The sequence below is a fragment of the Amblyomma mixtum genome, chromosome 6, assembly GCF_055824585.1.
Source record: "Amblyomma mixtum isolate Tamu chromosome 6, ASM5582458v1, whole genome shotgun sequence".
Classification (NCBI taxonomy): domain Eukaryota; kingdom Metazoa; phylum Arthropoda; class Arachnida; order Ixodida; family Ixodidae; genus Amblyomma; species Amblyomma mixtum.
In genome coordinates this window covers 23,779,197-23,799,611 of record NC_143017.1, presented here as the reverse complement: position 1 = coordinate 23,799,611, position 20,415 = coordinate 23,779,197, and the positions used below count along the sequence as shown (strand labels likewise).

Genomic DNA, 20,415 nt, shown 5'->3' with positions numbered 1-20,415 from the left:
TGAAAGTACAACTTGGCTACATTTTAAGACACGAGTAGCCCAAATGGGATGAGACAGCGCACAAGCACCAGCATACTGTGAATCATTACTTAAGCACAACAACCTGGCTGCTTGACCCGCCGCATTCACGGCCACGTTACAGCATGATTCACGTTACAGAAAGCATTTTGGCGAAACAAAACAGTGGGATTGGCAACACTGTATACTCTTCTTCAGTGCATATTTATGTGCCCGTAAATTTAATTGTGGCCGTCGCGGTGGCTCACTGGTTATGCAACTCGGCTGCTGACCCGAAAAACGAGGGTTTGATCCAGACCGTGGCGGTCGGATTTAGACGGAGGCGAAGTTCTAGAGGCACGTGTACTGTGCGATGTCAGTGCACTTAAAGAACCACAGTTTGTGGAAATTTCAGGCCCCTTTCTTAACGGCGTCCCTCATAGCCTGAGTTCATTTGGGACGTTAGAAATCTCCATCAACGATAAATAAAAGTCTTATTGTACTAAATCATGACGATTTGCGTCAACTCTCTATCGCTTCATCGTCATCAATAGCCCGACTACGCCCACTGCAGGGCAGATTTCTTCCAATAAAAGAGTTTGATGTTGGGCTAGTTGGATTTGTGACAAATTATACATACCTGTAGCGCAACCACAACAGAAACACTAAGAAAGAGAGACAAACATGAGCGCTATCTGCATCACTGTGATCTCGAAAGAAACGAACAATATCAGTAGAATTCTTTGCCAGGAAGGGGTCCCTTACATCAAGGACATTCAAAACTTTTAAAAGGAATTTACTAACACAGTGCTGCTACGTGCCACCTTCGCAGATTCACAATGGTACGAAACGGAGCATCAGGTTTATATCTTTTAACGCTAAAGAAAACATGCAACGCACCACTCTCACTGATAGTTATCTCTCTTGTAAGCCTGTGAAGATCTAAGCGCTTGCAAAACTTTCAGAACGCCGTGGTCGATATTCAGTTGGGTTAGCTTTAAAAATAATAAGCGGTGACATACCTCGTCGAATGCTTTAGAGTAGTCAAGGAAAATGCAGTCAGCTCCTGATGCGCGATCTAAAATATGGTGAAGTTTGATAGTGAAGCTGGCAAATTGGGTTTTGCAAGAAAATGACTTCCGAAAGCCATGCTGTGCGGGTGTAAAAAAGGAATTAGACTCGAGAAAGTTCACAAGGTTAGTGAAGGTGACGTGTTCAAATAGTTTGCAACAAGTACTTGTAAGTGAGATGGCGCGATAGTTTGTACGAGAGGTTCCATTTCCTGATTTGAATAATGGAACCACCTTCCCCACTTTCCATTGTGTTGGCAAAATGGAATTATTGAGAGTCTGCTGAAAAATCTTTGTTAATATCAAGGAGCTGGAGGCAATTGTATATTTTTAAAATTTAGCGTGAATGCAGTCAAAACCTGGCGATGAATGAAGTTTTAGGGCATCAATAAGTTTAGTAACGCCAGATGAATCGATGAGAATTTGAGGCACACAAGGGTAATTATACCGGAGTGGAACGGGATGTTTGGTATTTGATGTGTGCGAGAAGTTCTGAATAAAGGTTTCGTTAAGTTCTGATGCGCATAAATGAGCCGGAATAGGGTCCCCTGAGGCGTCAGTTAAGTTAATAGATTCTTCGGCATGTGGGTTGATGAGGCGCCAAAATTTTTTAATCATCGTAGATGACATGGATGGTACCGTGTTAGAAAGGAAGTTATCTTTTGCTTGCTTAAGTGCAGTTGTATAGGCATCAGCGGCATTTTGTGTATGCGTCCCAGAGTGCGTTACATGGTGATAGCCTAGCTATACGATATCGGCGCTTTTTTCTGTTAGATAGGCGTCTTGTATGGGCGGTATACCATGGGGCTTGAGGATTAGAAGTGATGGTGCGTCTTGGCATATATTTCTGAGTTAGTTCCAGAACTTTGGGCGTGAACATATCCCACCTAGTTTGCGCAGGGCGATCGTCAATGTTTTCCAGGAAGTTTTGAGAAAACACTGATAATTCATTGTTAATGACATCGAAGTTTGCTCTAATATAATCTAGTATGGTCTTTTTCTTTCTTGCAGGTTTAGAACAGGCAGTGTTGATGTTGAAAACGAGCAGAGTGATCGCTTATATTAGGTAAATAGGTGATGGCGGTAGCAAAGGTGGCTCGGTTGGTTAGGATCAAATCTAAAGTGTTGGCAGTGTTGACAGAGATTCTGGTAGCATTAGTTACTAATTGGGTAAACGAAAAAACGGAGCATAAATCAAGAAAATCACTGGCATCGGATGAAAATTTAGATAGGTGGGCAGGCTGGGTATCCTAAGAAATATTGGGAAAGTTAAAATCACCTAATAAAAGCGAGGAAGCCGATGGAAATCTGGTGTGTATTATGTTAAGTTCGTCGTCAAGCTCGTTAATAAACGAGCGCAAAGAAGAAGGAGGGCGATAGCACATGCCTAATATTATTTTCTGATGGTGTAGAGTAACTGATGACCATACACTTTCCAAGACGCTGTTAGTGTAGATGCATGATGACGGTATGTCTTTCGAAATAGGAAGTAGTACGCCGCCTCCCCGCTGAATAGTTCGGTCACTGCGATATATTGTAAAACGGTGTGCGTTGTGAAAGATTCCGTTATCGTGGATTTGATATGAGAGCCCAGTTTCAGTAAGTGCGATGATATGCGCAGAGCAGGTATCGATTGCCGATGAAAGAGGTGTTTTCTTATTCAAGATACTTCTGATAATAGTGTACAGAATCGTGACATCAGATGGTAATGAATGACCACTGCTCCTCTCGCGCCCCTAGTACGCAACAACTGGCGAAGCGTCTGATCCTTGGGGCGCGTGTTCGGATGGCAGCTCGATTTCATCAATTGTGTCGTTGGATGGATTGTACATGAAGCATTTTGCCGCGGATGAATAGCTTATTGCAGCGAAGGCGAAATTTGGTTGGTTGGTTGGTTTGTTGGGTTTAACGTCCCAAAGCGACTTAGGCTAGGAGAGACGCCGTAGTGGAGGGCTCCGGAAATTTCGACCACCTGGGGTTCTTTAACGTGCACTGACATCGCACAGTACACGGGTCTCTAGAATTTCTCCTCCAAAGAAATTCCAGCCGCCGCGGCCGGGATCGAACCAGCGTCTTTCGGGTCAGCAGCCGAGCACCATAACCATTGGGTCACCGCGGCGGCTGGCGAAATTTGGGTGATCCCGGATAGCCGATTCCAAATTCGGTTAGTTTCAGTCCCGCAGTTCGAGTAGCGGGTGAAAAATCTTCGCTTATTGAAATTTTGTGTTCCTTGAAATCATTACGATGAGAGAGGATTAACTCTTTCACTTTGTAGTTGGTAAATTTGGCAATGCTGGGTCTGTATTTGTTAGCGGAAAAGATGCCTAAACGATGAACACGCTGAAATGGGTCGTTTGGTAGCGAGTCAAGTACCTTCCGTAGTGCATTGGTCAATGTGCTTTCTGTTTCCTGCCAAGTTTCTGATGAATCTGTCAGTCCATAAAAAATCAGATTATCGCGGCGTGATCTGTCCTCCATATCATCTAGGCATTTTTGTAAGAAGCGATTTTGTGAAGTTAAGCTTTCAATAGATTTTTGCATGCCTGCAAACTCATGGCTGGAGGTGTCAAGAGCTTTCCCTTTCTCTTCTAGTTCATCTAAACGCTTCTGAACGTTAATATTTTTGTTCCAATGCTTTTCTGCCCAGCCTTAATGGATTTAATATCTGCGGTCAGCTCAGTTTGTGTCTTCGAAATTTGTAATGAGCGCGCGTGAACATCTTTGAGCAGTTGAAAAATTACGGTCATCTGTTCTACAGGGTCTTCAGGGAGCAATTAAATTTCTAATAGGGGTTCAGATCGCGCAGTGGGGCAGGGGTTCGTTTCTATGTCGCCGGAGCACAAGAGTAGAAAAGCCATAGAAAAGCAATCACACACAGTTTCACACAGCACCCCTGGGCACGGGAACAGCAGCAAGCAGATGTCATCGCTCTTTTTACAGTACAAGGAAAATGTGCACACCTCCATCGAAGCAAAGTGGAAATCAGGAGCCATGCTTCTTGCAACGTTCCCGTGCCCACTAAATCCGAGGACGGAGAGGCCGCAGCTTAAATTCCTTGCGGACGAAGATGAAGTTGTCAGTGGTGTTCAACGGCCGAAGGCGAGTAATTCCATCGGATGCGCGGGGATGAAATATATTGTAACGTGGCGGCCAGCCGAAGAATCAGACGTGGTGAACCATGAACAAGAGATCATTTTAATGGCCGCTGGCCTAGCGCGAGCGCTCCGTCCCGCGCCACTGCCAGCTTCGTCGTCTTCGTAACATTACCCGGGGCCTCCGAGCGATCGTCCCGATCGTAAAAAATGGCTGAGGCATAGCTAAGGTTAAGCCTAGTCAGATGCGAAGCATATTGATGGCTAGGCTTGGTAAAGTTCCTCGCTTTGTTCTTCAGTTGTTGTAGAACGTTGTCGCCGAGCCGCATATTGAGCACGCCGCTTAGCCAGACGTTCATCCCGCTCTTCATCGGTCTCTGTGGCACGCTGAAGCTTTCGCTTCTCGTTCAAATCAGCCCTGCTTCTAGGCGGCATCCCAACACCTGGCCGCTTCGTAAGTGCCAAGAGAGCGAGGCAAGCTCAGCTTTATACCGCTGCTGTAGCGTCACGTGGTCAGCTGCAGCGCCTCTGATGTGGAGCCTCCACCGCCGCGGCCGACCGCGCGAGCCGGCAGCCCATCTTTCCTCTGCTGTGACGTCATGTTGTCACGTGGTGTCACGTGGTCACACTAAAGGTCAATGGTAGCTCCACCGCCGCGCTCGACGGGCTGTAGTGTAGCTCTAGTAATATGCTTCGTATAATAGATGTCGATGAAGGGATGGGCGAAACGGTGATGGGCTTCCAGGTCCAGGTTAGAGAGAAGGGGCAATGTGGTGAAGTGCTGGCCGCCACAGTGGATGAGATGATCGAAGGATGAGTCCCGGTCCACGAAGCATCCGGGCCGGAGGGTGCGAGGAGCTGACGGCCGAGGTCCATGGACGCACCTGAGAGGAGGGGCAGGGGGACGGTGTCTTCCCGTGTGGGTCTTGGGTCGGTCGGGTCTTGGGTCGTCTTGTCTTGTGGTCCGGGCGGGGGACGGGGCTGGGGTGAGCGGCGAGGTGGGTTCAAGTCGGCCGGGCTGGGGCATGGACGGGCGGCGCGGACCAGGCGCTTACGGCCGACGTCCACGGCAGGCCCAGGACACCGAAGCTCCGGGACCAGGATGGCGATGAAGGGACCCCAGCATCTCACACCAAATGTAACGTGGCGGCCAGCCGAAGAATGAGACGTGGTGAACCATGAACAAGAGATGATTTTAATAGCCGCTGGCCTAGCGCGAGCGCTCCGTCCCTCGCCACTGCCAGCATCGTCGTCTTCGTAAAAATATGTTGACAGGGCCACTGTCAGGCATTGGCGTAGGTAGCATCTGAGCAGAAGGGAATGAGGGAGATAGCGATTCCGGTATCACCCAGGTTAAGAAGAGCGTCAGCGTAAAGCGGAAATCAGGAGCTATGCTTCTTGCAACGTTCCCGTGCCCACTCTCTTGCAAGCTCTTGGAGATCTAAGCACTTCCAAAACTCGACTGCGTTAGTCTTAATTCTAGTTTGCCCTTTCTCCACACTAGTGAAATTATTGTTCATGGCCAATGTGGCTTTTTTCTTGTACATGGACCTTCGCAAGGCAACAAAGTCGCCGATCTTATCTTCCTGCAAAGTACAAAGGTCATTTTGTTTAAGGAATTTCACCACCTTCTGCAAACGATCCTCAGCACCGTTAGGTTAAGTCTCGTTTACATTCTTGTCAATGCAGTCTAGTACTTTCAAAAAACACCGTTCCAGGTCTTCCTGAGGAGCCTTCTTTGCTATCCGCCGATTCAAGGCTGTGAGCTCGTGGGGAGGATCGGAAAGCTCCAGCCCAAACTTGGGATTCTTCTCTAGTAGGCTTGATACGCTGGTAGGGATGGAAGCACCACCCCTGACAATGAGGCCTCCTTTTCGGTGTTCAGGCTTCTTCGGTTTCCCCAAGGCTCCAAGAATCCATCTTCTTCTAATCTCTTCTAATGACTTCTAATTTACTTCAGGACGTCAACCTGCTCCTGACTAACATCGTTTCAGCGTCCTGCAGAGCAAGGTATCTTAGATTTTCCTCAGGAAATGCATTACGCCGCTGGAAGTAAGTGTCCTGTTTTTTTCTTATTTCACCATCGAGGGAACATGTGAAAAGAGTTGAAAATTCTACGGGCTGAACTATGGCGGCAAGTCCTTTATACCTTAACTGGCTGAAGATTTCCACCAGAATGGTTTTCAGAAAGGACATTCTTCCCCTTGAAACGTGAAGCTGCACGCTTTACCAAATTCTGGTAGAACCACAGCCTACGATGGATTGTTGGAGCCTTATGGAAGCCGAAGATGCCTGAACACAGAAAAGGTGGCCTAATTGTCATCGGTGGTGCTTCCGTCCCTACCAGCATATCAAGCCTACTAGAGAAGGGTCCCAAGTTTGGGCTGGAGCCTTCCGTTCCTCCCCACGAGTTCAAAGCCTTGAATCGGAGGATAGCAAAGAAGGCGCCTCAGGAAGACCAGGAACGGTGTCTCTTGGAAGGACTAGGCTGCCTTGACAAGAATGTAAAAGAGACTGGACCTAATGGTGCTGAAGATCGTTTGCAGAATGTGGTGAAATTCTTTAATCAAAATGACCTTTGTCTTTTGCAGGCAGATAAGATCGGCGGCTTTGTTGCCTTGCCAAGGTCCTTGTACAAGGAAAAAGCCACATTGGCCGTGAACAAGAATCTCACTAGTGTGAAAAAAGGGCAAAGTAGAATTAAGAATAAAGCAGTCGAGTTTTGCATGCGCTTAGATCTTAAGGGGCTTGCAAGAGATATATCTGCCAGTGAAAGTGGTGCGTTGCATGTTTTCTTTAGCGTTAAAACACATAAACTGGATGCTCCGTTTAGTGTGAATGAAGGTGGCACGTGGCAGCACTGTGTAAGTAAATTGCTTTCTAAATTTTTGAATTCTTTCGATAATAGTGACTCCTTCCTGGTAAAGAATTCTATTGATATTTTCCGTTTTTTTTTCATGACCTCTTCCATGGATCTCCAATTAACCCTCTCCTTTTCCAGTTACGGCCGCCGTGTCCTCGCAAACTTCTTGATCTCATCCACCCACCTAACTTTCTGCCGCCCCCCGCTACGCTTGCCTTCTCTTGGAATCCGCTCCGTTACCCTTAAAGAAAAGCAGTTAGCTTTCATTACATGCCCTGCCCAAGCCCATTTCTTCCTCTTGATTTTGACTAGTATGTCACAAACCCGTATTTTTCCCTCACCCACTCTGCCTGCTTCCGGACAGCTGTTGTATACTTTCCATCTATAGTTACAGGTTATATAGTGCTTTGCCTTGGAACTATGCGCGAATTTGTTAAAAGTGCAGCTGCACTGTGGGAACAGCCTTTCATTATATATGGTGTTATGCATAAGACCTGCCATTTGAGCAGGCAGCTCGCCCTAGTCAGGACGACCATGTAATAAATATCGAATGTATTTAAGTCAGTTCGAAGCTATACTGAAAGCAATGATCAGCAAAACGGCTTCATGTGAGCGCCGATATTCCAGAGTTCCAGTTCCACTTCAGTTGCAGAGTGAGCAGGAAATTTTACTCCAGGAGCCAGAAGCATGGAAGAGTTTCTGGAAAGAAGGATAAGATGCCTTCTGACACGACGCTCAAGTTTTTAGGACACGTATTTTACAAAACTTACTAGTGGCATCCAAATAACCACCACCCAATACGAGTAAAAGAGCATATGCCTAGGGCATGCGACCACGGACATCACATGCGAACAAACAAATAGAAAATGCACTTTCACGCAGCACAGATGGGACGTAGCTAGCTAGGGACCACAGCACACTTTTTTGCAGCACAATGTAGCTGCACGAGAGCACCCACAGCAAAAATATTACAACACCGTTTCAAGTGCTTCAGAGTCACATAAAATAGTGCGCCAAACACCCAATCCAAACAAGCAGCATACACGGCAGAAGAAGCAGTGAAAGCATAAACAGGTGTTGCTTAGCAGCAAGCTATACTGTCATGCATGACGGGAAAAACATAATGCGCATGTTTCAAACCCTAATAATGGGCTGAACACTTCAGACATTAAACACCCGAATATGATTCAAGTTAGTTTAGTTTTCGGAACAATGTACCATGATTATAGTAAACACTACTGCATGTTGCCTATATTCATGCACGGGGGACTGTGGTTAACAACTGTTTAGAGGCGTTGCATTTTTGTCCTTGATTAACGTGGTGCAAGAGATGTAGCCGTTCATACAGCTGTTATGGAGGACGCTGAACGCAGTCTGAAACGACTCGCAACATACACAACACGTGAACGCAAGCTCGTCATCTGGAGGCATTATTCTTATGCGCTCCTGCACCGAATTACGAAGCGGGAAGGAGTGCCGACTGCCTTCACTTAGGCCCTGGTCGCAAACACTTAGAGCTCCATGCTCATCGCCATCTCTCTGGTGCTTCTGCAGGACAGCTGTATTTGGTCTCCGGTGCAGCTTGCTGTCTTCTCTTATTTGTTTGCTGTTCCACATCTCTGCAGCGCCAGCTCTAGGGAGCGTCTGTGCTGCGATGATCGCACTCGCAGCTGGCGCTCTGGCGCTCGCAAAAATAATTATTACGAGCGCGTCCTCACACGGTCGAGCAGGGAACGGGTAGCCGGATGCAAAACAGCTTCAAAAGATCACGAAGGCAAAAGACACTGTGCAGAAGCCGCCATTGCAGTGCCTGGTGCCGGAATGCGTAGCGCAGTCGTCAGTAATTGCCGCTGTATCCCAGATGTTATCCAGCTGCTCAGCAAATATGATCGTTTTCTTTTGTGTGTGCTTGGGGGTGGGGGGGAGGTTAGCGCACAGTCTTCTTGAGCACTGCAGAACTCAGGCCTCACCTATATTACGCAGAGCTCTGGTCTCGGATGTACTGTGTGTCCGGTAATATTCTTTCTCACACAGCCGATAGCCAAAACCGATTTGTGTTGTTGAAGTTTGCCCGCATTCGAAGCTATACTATATATTTCGCTTTCATATGACGTTCTTGCAGAAAAATTTAATGGTTTCAAAAGTATTATTCTTTTTTTTCCCAGCATGGCATAATAACATCAGCGAAAGTTTGATTCTCCTCAAGTGACATCTAAATCAAACTTCTGTCAGGAGTGTCCATGGTTTTCCATTAGAACACGCAATTCGTTTTCCAGTGCTCCCCAATATTTAGAGGACCTTATTACTAGGGCCCGGAAGTTTAGGCGCTAAAGAACTCTGAAATAGGCAGGCATCTAGGCTCTAAAACATACGGAAATAGGCGGTATAAAACAGTAATAGGCGCTTTGAATAATACTCTTTATTTATTACCACAATATTTGTCAGTCAAGAACGTAGCGTACGCAGTCGTCAATTGAAGAACGCCACAATAAAGTACATCGTCAGGTTTTCTTTCGACATCACATGAAGTTAGTGGCGCGAACCTAAAACATGAGAGTTCATAGGAGCTCAGGCCTTCAGGTGATGTGGCCGTATCATCTCCACGTAGAAGCTCTCTGATTTGTGAAAAGGTTTCTAGGCCTCTATTTTTTTCTACCAATTGTTGCATCTTCTTAAAAGCCGCAGCGCCCTTTCCTTCCAGTCCCCGCAGTGCTGCTTCTACTTCTTCGACTGCATTCAATGATTCATCTATCGAGAGTGCAGCCTTTTCCTACTTTGTCATCCTTTACGCCAATGTTGAGTAGTTTGCACTGATGTATGTCAGGTCTCTTTTCAAACTCGTCTCATCGAACATAGCTCTTGCTTTGATCGCGCACGCGGCGTCATCCTTGATTTCTTCAAAGACAGATTTGACGACATCAAAGTACCGTGCATAATATACTGCTGCGTTCATCTATGTTCCCCATCGAGTCAAAACAGGCTTTGGCGGCAGAGGAATGTCAGGTGCTGAGGCGCGGAAAACACCAAATCTTGACGGAGATTTAAGAAACATCTGTTTTGTGCTAGGTACTAGCGCGTCCACTTGGGGAAAAAGAGACCCGGACACATTCGGCAACACTATGCATTGCGTGAACAACGCATGTCAGGTGAACCATCTTGTTGTATAAAGCGTCAATCCCTCTCCTGCCTTGCACATGCAGGATGCCCCATACGTGACGAACAAAAGTACCTTCACATACCTGGCTATAGAAGCTCCAGAGATGAAGTGAAAAAAAACGCGCTATCGTCGAATGGCTCGCCTTATCAATAACATCTCTGTTGAGCAGGATTGCCCGTCCGGCTTTCTCTGGGCTCAATGTTCCGACGATGAAGTTGGCCACATACCGCCCGCTTGCGTCCGTGGTTTCGTCGACTGACACACAAATGTAGTTGTCCCCAATTTCATCTCTGATTTTCGCGAGAGTACCCTGGTAGCACTCTTTCACGCATCTCTTACGAAGCGTTGATTCATCTCGAACATGCTGCTCGGTGTACTTTTCCAGAAAGCTCCAAAGATCACTGTTGGTTAGTTTCCACAACGGGATATCTGCCGCCAAAAATGCTTGACACAACTTTTTGGCAAATGACGATTCCTTCGCTGTCGAACTACCGCTGAAAGCCTCTGCCAGTAGGAGTTGCGATTTCCCCCTCTTTCGTTCGCTTCAGGTTTGCAATATGCTTGTTGGTAGCGACGTGTTGCGCTACATGGCATCGCTTCTCACTTGAGAGTGAAGTTTCGCACGCTTTGCAGAAAAGCACAGTTACATCAGTTGAAAAAACATCTCCAAACTGCGAAACCCACTGCCTGCAACGAGCGCCTCTAGATGCCTTTTCTTTCGGTATGTCAATACGAAATGAAATGTACAGCGCTGACGAAGCAAAGGTTGTGAGCCCGCTCAAGTCAGTGTCACGTGTTCTGTAAGCGGCAGTCAAACAAGTGGCTATTCTCTGCGGAGGCCCAGGCGGCCGAGAGTTGACCGAGCGATCAGCGAGCAGTGAGCGCACGAGTGTACGCGTCTTGCGCGCGTTGAGGCGGCGGTCCCCGGCTGGACGGAGTGCGTTGAGGTGATGGCCCCCGACTGGACGGCGCCGGTTCGGGTGTCGGGTTACAATCATGGGGGTTATATAACCTCTTTGGTTGCGCCAGCTACACTTCGAGAAAAACATTTGGCGAAACCCTCGCCTTTTGCGCGTGCATTGGCGCGCGCCTCTCACCATACTTAGACAGATGTCTCAAAAATGAAAAACGGCACCGAGGACCAAAACTTTTGATTTAGGCATTTATAGGGAACTAGTGCGCTTAAATAGGTAGTATTCATAAAAAATAAAAAAAAGCAGGCAAGTGCAAAAATCCCCCGTTTAGGCATTTATAGGCATGTTAAGGCAAATGCCTAAAGTTCCGGGTCCTCAACATTATGTACAGCGTGAAAAACGAAGACAGGGGAAGAAACACGCAAACAAACAAGCGCTGACTATCAAGTGAAATTTTATTAGGAAAATCTCGTGCTTATAAAGGCTTCAACCCAGCACGCGCAGGCGCACAAAGCATGAAACAACAAAACAACAGAAACAGCAAACCAAACCAGACGTGCGCATTAGCCTCATTGCATTGCACCAGTACTCTCAAAATATTCCAGTTCTACCTGGTGTAACGCCACCAAAGGTTTTGCAACGCATGAAATGCGGGATGTGGTGATCAGATACGCCTCTACTGTCTCCCGGCACTTCTAATTCCTTTGCCTGAAGACAACGTCAGCACGCCCCAAATCAGGAGCACACACGCTGTCATTTTCCTTACTGCAGTCACGGCAGTGCAGAGCGAGATTAGATGAAGCGGCAGATGTCCCCAGTGACCTCTCGTGCTCTCTCAGGCGGACTTTGAGGCACCTTCCAGTCTGCCCATAAAAAATTTTCCCACACGATACCGGTATTCTGTACACAACGCCCATGTTGCACGGCACGTAAATGTTGGCGTGTCTGACAGCGCATGCTCCTTCAATGGGCCTCGACTCGTCCATTATTTTCCTGACCGCAGCAGAAATCTTGCCAACCCTATTCTCAGCAGTAAAGATCACCTGTATGCCAAACCTGCCTGCAACTTTTTTAGGCGATGGGAGACACCATGTAGATATGGAATGGGAGCAACCTTTTTGTGATCGGCACTTTCCTCGGCTTTTTGGCAACAACCTTTCATTTTCACCAAGAGCCTGTCCGCCAGACGCGCGAGGCTCTGTACCGGAAAGCCAGCCTCTTTGAGCCCGGAAACCTGTGCGTAGAAGCTTTCCTCTACCAAGTGTGGGCAGGACTTCTTCAATGATAACCCAAGACATGACATTGCTATGCCATCTTTAACAAGCCTCGAATGACCAGACTCGTGGCTCAGAAGGGGCTTCTGCGATTGTGGTGCATATTTCCAACACACATGATCTTCTGTAAAGAACAAATTGATGTCCAGAAATTGTATATGCCGACTATCTGGCAACTCAAAAGTAAATTTCAAGCCTTGTCCCTTTTCCTTAAAAAGGTTCAACAGGTCTACTGAGGTTCTCATGTCACTCCCTTCTCTAGTGAACACCAGGTAGTAGTCCACATACCGGAACACTTTGGTTGCTAGAAGCTTGATATCTTCTTCGAGGGCCCTGTCCACCATCCCAAGGACTTATTACTTATTACATTGCATTGCATGACATTACACTACTTATTACATTGTGCTTGGTTGACAGTAGGTTTGCAGTTGTTTGCTCTTACTCTTAGTGTGACACACTTAGTATGAAAAATTTGAGCTTCTGAGAAAAGTAATGAAGCAACAAGTATTCAGTCCCCATTCCGAATAGGCTTCAACCTCCTCTTCAGCCAAGCCAGCGCTCCTCTGCACGCTGATGTTGCTGTGTGTGTGTGAGGGTGGTGTTTAATGGCGCATAAGCGGCTAAAGCTATCATGCGCCAAGCTCAACTGATGTTGCTGAGTGTACAGGGGTATTGGAATTCGTGAACGCACTTGGTGACTTTGTCTAGGGATGGAGTTCCTGTGATTGTGCGCGTAACTGACGTTCAAGTATTTCTTTTTGTATTGCAGGTAGCTGTACAGTAGTGTGAATTGTATTGCGTTTTTATGCTGTCTTGTATTGTACGCTCGAACAGCCTTGTTCATTCTTGTGTATATATGTATTTGTTTCTTCTTAATTTTCCCTCCCTTCAATGACCCTGAAATGAGGGTTGGCAGTATTCAGAATGAAATAAATAAAAATAAAACTAAACAGTGCCTGCATCCAACGGGGGGAGTACTTCCAGCAAATGCGACGTGACCGGAGAAAGTTCCAAATCTAGAAACTGCCTCCTGACTCGCTTTGTGAATTCTGTGGTAAAAACGAGGCATTGACCGTGCCTGGCAGAACATGTCCAAAACCCTGTGTGCAACCTTCATTCCTGGCAAAATTAAGGTAATCATCAACGCATGTATGTCCGTTTAGAAGACCATCCGGTAACTCCGCTGCCATCGCCCGATCAACACAGCTAAGAAACCGGCGGCTAAACAACGGTGCTACACGAGACCCAGTGCAAATTCTGGACCTTTGTACATATACACCATCCTTGCAGGCAACAAAGGCAAGATGCAGTTTTTAGGTTTAGAATTATCAGCCTGGCCATTTTCCAGCAGTACTCCTCCCGTTCTATGAAGACACTGCTTAGTTATCAGTCTGGGCATTAGATGATCGTAAGGATGGCATTGCCATGGATTGCATTCTCAAAGCCCGATTTTGTCTGCATCAAGTTGCGATGAGCGTGGATGATCAGATTGCCAGAGACTAAGGGAAACAAGGTATCCTTACACGGTGATCGCAAGATTGTGCGAAGGAATGATTGGTAAGAGCAAGTCGGATCAGAGCCACGCTCCGAGGCAGAATGATGGACAAGTCTGTAGAAAGGTAGCCGTAATCCCGTACGTACACAACGTGTCGCCCAGAATGTGAAAAGTTGCCAGAAAATACAACGTTCATGTCGTTTTCGCTTCACACCATAAACTTGCCGATATTTGCCGGGAAGTGCAGCGGAGGTGGCAGCTGGATGCAAGGAGAAGAGAGGCAAGAAGCTCCTCTGTAAACTAGAATGACAGATTGTGCCAAATCTTTTGTCTATCTGATACCATTTTCTTGCGGTGGCTACTGCGTTGGACAGACGGGACCTTGATTAAACATCTGCCGTATGGAACACAAGAAATATTTGGATAGCGGTACAGGGCTTAATCTACTTATTCAATGTCGCCGAATAGACCATACATGTAACCCTTTGTTTCACGCAGCGTCAGTCATTTTCACACATAGCGATCAGGCAGTAGGAGAGAAGATAGTCGCGGCTCACCTTATTGCTAAGGGGGGATCTTTGTGTGTCAGCAAACTCGGTTATTTCCTTTCCTAAAACGAATTTTCAGTTTTTCCTCCACGATGGCGTCCCTCATAGCCTGAATCGCTTTGGTGCGTTAAACCCCACAAACCAAAAACCTCTTGCTATTGCCTCTGATGCTCTGACTGTTAACTTCTCACTTGAGAAGATAAGAGCACAGAGGCTAAAATTTATTTTCTTTCTTTATATCCATAAATTTAATTTTAACTACGGCGACCGCCTGCGCCCAAGCTTAACCCGACTTACCAAGCGCGTTCATGACCACAGCCTTACGGCATACTTCGTGCGCATAAGCCTCTTTAAAAGCTATTTATTTGCACTCACTATGGCTCAATGGAATAGCTTGGCAGCTATGTGTTTGCCGCGTATGATAATGCCGATTTTGAAGACTGCGCGTTTTTTCCGACCTCAGTTAACGCTGTCTTCTCTAGGTTTTCCGGCATATATGTTTATTTCTTCCAGATGCATTTTTCATGTTTTAATTGCTTATGCTCAAACTCACCTGTTTCACGAAAATGTTTTTCTTGGCGCTTGTATCTCTGCACCTTGTGTTTTTTTCCATTTTTTACTTTCCTTGCCTTTGATTCGCAGACAATGCTGTTTTTCGAGTGATCCCTCTCGCCCCTATTGCCTGCGTGTTCTTCGTACGCATGTCAGGTTTTGTGGAGAGTGTTGTTCGTTGAAATGTTCACCTAGTAGCAATTGTTACCTCCTTTGCCTGTTCTTGTAATATTGGCCACTGCGCTTGGCCTTCAGGTTGCAGTGTTTTGTAAATAGGTAAATAAATATTCTATTATCAGAACAGCTTAATGCAGACAAGAGTGCCTTTTGCATTTCTTCGTTTTTTAAGGAAATTTTCTTATATGTGTATTCTTTCCCGGAATGACGCCGCTGCTGCGGCCAATGTGATTAGTGTTGTGGTACTTTTCACGCCAGCGTTCCTGCTGGCTTTTTCACCACGTTCCAAGCACCATGAACAGCCGGCCAAACCTTTAGCTGGCGTGCGTGACGGCCGCAGTTTCCGTGCTCCTGCAGCTTATGACGGACCAAACTTGCGAAAATATCAAATATAAGCACAAGCTCACTTAGCCCGTGCTTAATATTGAGCTTTCCAGAAGTTTGCTTTGTCTCAAAGCGCAGTAGAACACAAAAAACGGCCTTTGCGCACGCGAGCTAAACGTTTGGCCGGCTGTACAGTGCTGAATAAAGACATTTTAATTTCTGTTCAGAAACCCTATTTCACTCCAGGAAGCCATATTCAGTTATATAATGCATGTCCGGCCACTAAATTTATAATCAGACAAGAAGTCATTTAAGATCGTCTAATAAAGCCATCGAGTACTCTCTTTTACAAGCAGCCAAAAATGTCTTCGCTCCAAAGTTTGCGGCATTTCATTTCCTGAAGAAAAAAATTTATGCCCATAGTTGTTATGAACACGAAGGCGTAATGGACTTCCGTTTCAAGTAAAAGCTAATGGTGCGGTGAGTGTTTTTTCTTGCAGTTAGTACTGGCGCGGATCAAGGGCCTCTTCTTTTTCTTGAGCACAAGCCAACCTATCACTTAGAACTGTTTTTTGCGCCAACTACAAAAAGCTGGAAAGCGATATCTTGCGGAAGCTCAGAGCTTTCCCCTCGTTTTATCAAGTGCACTACTACAGCCAGCTTACGCTTGTATCATTTATGTCCTTGAAAAAAATTGTTCAGATATTGTATGAGCAGAACTACATATTCATCAAAAAGATTTTCGAGCCTATCGTTGTTGTCTTATCTTTTTCTTTCGCTACCTTTTATGGAAATAGTAAACGAAACGGGATTTAGCGAATAGCGCATGGCAAAAAAAAAAAGAATAAAATGTCGAGAAAACATCGGAAGAATGTTCAACAAGGATAGCAAGAGAGAGAGAGAGAGAATGGAAAAGGAAACAAAGAGGGCTCGAGAAGAAACCTAGAAAGAGAATTTTAACGCGAAAAACAACTGCTTGTTATGAAGCTTGATCTCCGACGAGCTACGAACCACTCAGCTGAAGTTCATAGCACCAGGGAAGAAAGTAGCAGCTTCCGGATAGATGACAGCAGGTTGCTTCCTAGGTTTGAAGAAATAAGGGGGGATCTCAATGCGTTCTTTAAGCGATTCGAAGGGATCGCGGGAAGCCAGAATTGGTGTGAAGGTGGATTCGCTACCGTTCTTAGCACGTGTCTGAGCGGCGAAGCACGAAGTGTATTCGGGCAACTGGCTCCTGAGGACGCAACTAGTTACAGCAAGGTAAAGACCGCCTTGCTCAAACGATTCCGACTCGCCAGCGAGTGATTTCTAGATAAATTAAGGACAGACGGCGAAACGGCAACCCAGTATGTGGCGCGATTAAGTCACCATTTTGTTCGGTGGACGGAACTCTCGGAAATCGCACAGGAGCACAGCGCACATCGCGAGCTGCTCATAAAGGAACAATTCCTTAGCGACTGTCCCCCGAACTTGTCCCTATACCTGAAGGAGAGAAAGGTCATGATTCTGTCCGAAATGCTGGGCCTTGCAGACCATTTCCTAGGACCTCAGGGATGAGCAAGACTGAGCAAAATTAAGAATGCGAATTCAGAAAACGTAGGAAAATCCGAATGCCGAGACGCCCCATCCAGCCAAAAGCCTCCACCGAAATGCTACCTGTGCTACAAGTCAGGCCACTATGCATCTAACTGCCGCAACAGCGCTAAAGCCCCACAGCGTGTTTAAGTGCGGCCAGAAGGTGCACAAAGCCGCGGAATGTTCGAACCCAAGCAAGACCGTTCCCCAGGTATCATGAGCACCGGCCTCCTCAGGAGTCCACCTGGAGGAAACAGATGGAAACGGCTTAGTGTTTACTGAGGGGAAGAAGAAGAAGAAGGAACTGAAGAACGTTAAAAAGGTTCCCGTTGTGAACGCCGTAGTGAACGCTTGGCCCGAAGCCGTCACATACAGGTTGCCGGTCCTGAAAGGAAGGTAGGGCAACGAACAATTTCAGAGCTGTGAGACACGTGAAGCAGCGCTGTAATCATAAAATGAAGCTTGGTACGAGGTACGGATGTCACTGGAACGAAGAGTCGTGTGCGGCTAGTGGACGACTCATTTCAACGCTTGCCGGAAGCTAGTGTACATGTGCATACTTCGTACAATAGCGGAAAACTGACTTCACTGTGCATAGAACGCCCCATATTCGACCCCATATTGTCACGAATATTACACGGCACACCGCTAGATACACAAGAACTGTTCCAGTCTGAGGAGCGGTCACCAGCAACGTAACAAATCGCCGTCCGAGATTGTAGCGGTCAGCGCCGACGTGCTGTTGACGGTGTATTCGCTGCCTGGCCAGTTGACGTGCTTCTTCAGCCCGCTGAACGAAAGTGGCGACGTCAAGATCTGGCTCTAGGTCACACTGAGGGTCGACGGGCAACATGGCATCCAAAGAAGTAATAACTGGACGACCGAAGACAAGCTGGAAGGGCGTGAGCCGCGTTGTCTGCTGCAGGGCCGTATTGTAAGCGAACGTTACGTATGGGAGAATTTGGTCCCATGTTTCATGCTCCACATCCACATACATGGAAAGCATGTCGGCCAGGGTTCTGTTAAGGCGCTCCACCAAACCATTTGTCTGTGGGTGGTACGCTGTTGTACGCGTATGGCTGGTGTGGGTCAGATCTAGGACTGCCTGAGTCAAGCGGGCCGGGAAAGCAGCTCCACGGTCAGTAATGATAACCGCCGGAGCCCCATGACGCAGCACGATGTTGTGTACAAAAAACGTAGCTACTTCGACAGCAGTTCCGTTTGAAAGCGCCGTTGTCTCAGTGTACCGCGTCAAATAATCCGTTGCGACAGCAATCCAACGTTTTTCAGAGGATGACTTCGGGAAAGGGCCGAGTAGGTCCATTCCCACTTGTTGGAAAGGCATCTTCGGAGGCGCTATGGGATGAAGAAATCCTGCGGGTTTGAAGGGAGGAGACTTACGGCGCTGGCAGTCGCGACAGGTTTTGACGTATGTCCGCACTGATGGAAGTAATCTGGGCCAGTAGTACCTCTGCCGAATCCTCGCTAAGGTACGACTGACCCCCAGGTGGCCGGCAGATGGTTCGTCGTGGCAAGCGCTCAAGATATCAGGTCGCAACTGGGACGGGACTACGAGCAGAAATGTTGCGGTGTTGCTCTCAAAGTTGCGCTTGTAGAGGACGCCGTTCTGCAGAGTGAAAGATTTAAGCCCACGAAGAAAAACACGAGGAACGCGGGGATTATCGCAGCCTTCCAATATTGAGCAACATAAAGGAGGAAAAACTTCCTAAGGGCCAAGAAAGTAGACACGAGGGAGAGAAATCCGAATCCTGCACGTCGGAACGTCGCAGTGATCGTCCGGAGAAAAAGAAGTGGCGAAGGAAGCGCGAGCGTGCTAGCTCAAGCAAAGAAGCAATAAAAGAAACACCTAAGGAAGAATGGAAAATCAAACGCATGGACGCTCCACGCAAGAGGAACGCTTTTCGCAGGAAACATGCGGAGATAAAGCAGACAGCTGTGAGAAGGTTGAGGAGAAGCCAGTAAGTGGCCACAGCGAAGCAGAAGTTCCTAGGGAAGTAAAGAAAACCCCAAGAAGGACACGCGAAAACAAGCTCTCAGGAATTCCTGCTAAATTCAGCACAGGGAAGATTGCGGACAACATCGTCGTGCTGATCGGCGCATTGATTCGGTTGCTTTTCTTCCGCACTGCCAAATTCTGGAATGTGACCGTACGGTGGCTCAGTGGTAAGGCGCTCGTCTACTAAGCCGGAGTACCCGGGTTCGAACCCGACCGCGGCGGCCGTGTTTCAATGGAGGCGAAACGCAAGAGGCGCCCGTGTGCTGTGCGATGATAGTACACGTTAAAGATCCCCAGGTGGTCGAACTTATTCCGGAGACCTCCACTACGGCACCTCTTTCTCTCTTTCTTCTTTCACTCCCACCTTCCTCCCTTCCCTAACGGCGCGGTTCAGATGTCCGCCGATATATGACAGACAGGTACTGCGCCATTTCCTTTCCTCTAAAACCAATTTACCAATCTACTAAGTGTGTGTTCACACCGGCCCTTTATGTGAGCCTGTGCGTTTGGATGCAAGTGCCTTGGAACCTGTCCATTATCTTGTTCGCATGTGTATGCCGCCCCGAATCCGTGTTGTATGGATGGGATATGACGGAATTTCATAAAGGCAAGACGGCAGAAGCCCACATTGACAGAGCAAAATAGTCGCGAATCGAAGAGACCCTTATTGCGACAAGAAACCAGGGTGGAGAGCATCACGCGCCCATTACGGAAGCACAAGTAGGGGGTGGTGGTGGTGACAACATTTATTACGAATGAACAGGAGGTATGTTTGGATCAGCGCGTAAGGGACCGATCCTTACAAACACTAGGTGGAGGTCCCTAGTATGGGACCCCAGTGGCGGTTGCCGCCGCCCGGGCGCGCCCGACTAAGGCTTGTTGGGCCTGTAAGTCGTGGCAGCCGAGCAGGGTCGCCTCCCAGTCCTCCCGGGTTGAGTTGGGGATGGGGGGAATAGCGGGGTTGGAAGGGCAGGCCCACACCATGTGATAGGTGTCAGAAGACACCGCACTACAGTGTGGGCAGCTGCCGCTAAAGGAGGGGTCAAAATGTTTTAGCGCTGCCGGGCACAGCAATGTATTGGTGAAAAGACGGAGAAGGAGTCGCTCATCCGCCTTCTTCAGGCCTTTACATGGGCTAGGGTAAAGGCGATGACAATTTTGATAATATTTTGTAATATCTTTGAATGTATAGATCGGATTAAAATCGGGTTCCTGATCGGATGGGGAGGAGAAAACAGCCCGGTGAGAGAGCGCGCGGGCGGCTGCGTCTGCTGCCTCGTTTCCTGCCAACCCCTGATGAGCAGGGGCCCATATGAGGTAACGGTGTGCGGGGTCCGTATCCCGTATGCAATTTTGGTAT

The 20,415-nt window shown here is 47.4% G+C and overlaps 1 pseudogene; it reads right to left on the bottom strand.

Moving 5' to 3' along the window:
* Positions 1-3,743: 3,743 nt before the first annotated feature.
* Positions 3,744-12,711, bottom strand: LOC149338428 (uncharacterized; annotated as a pseudogene).
* Positions 12,712-20,415: the final 7,704 nt, after the last annotated feature.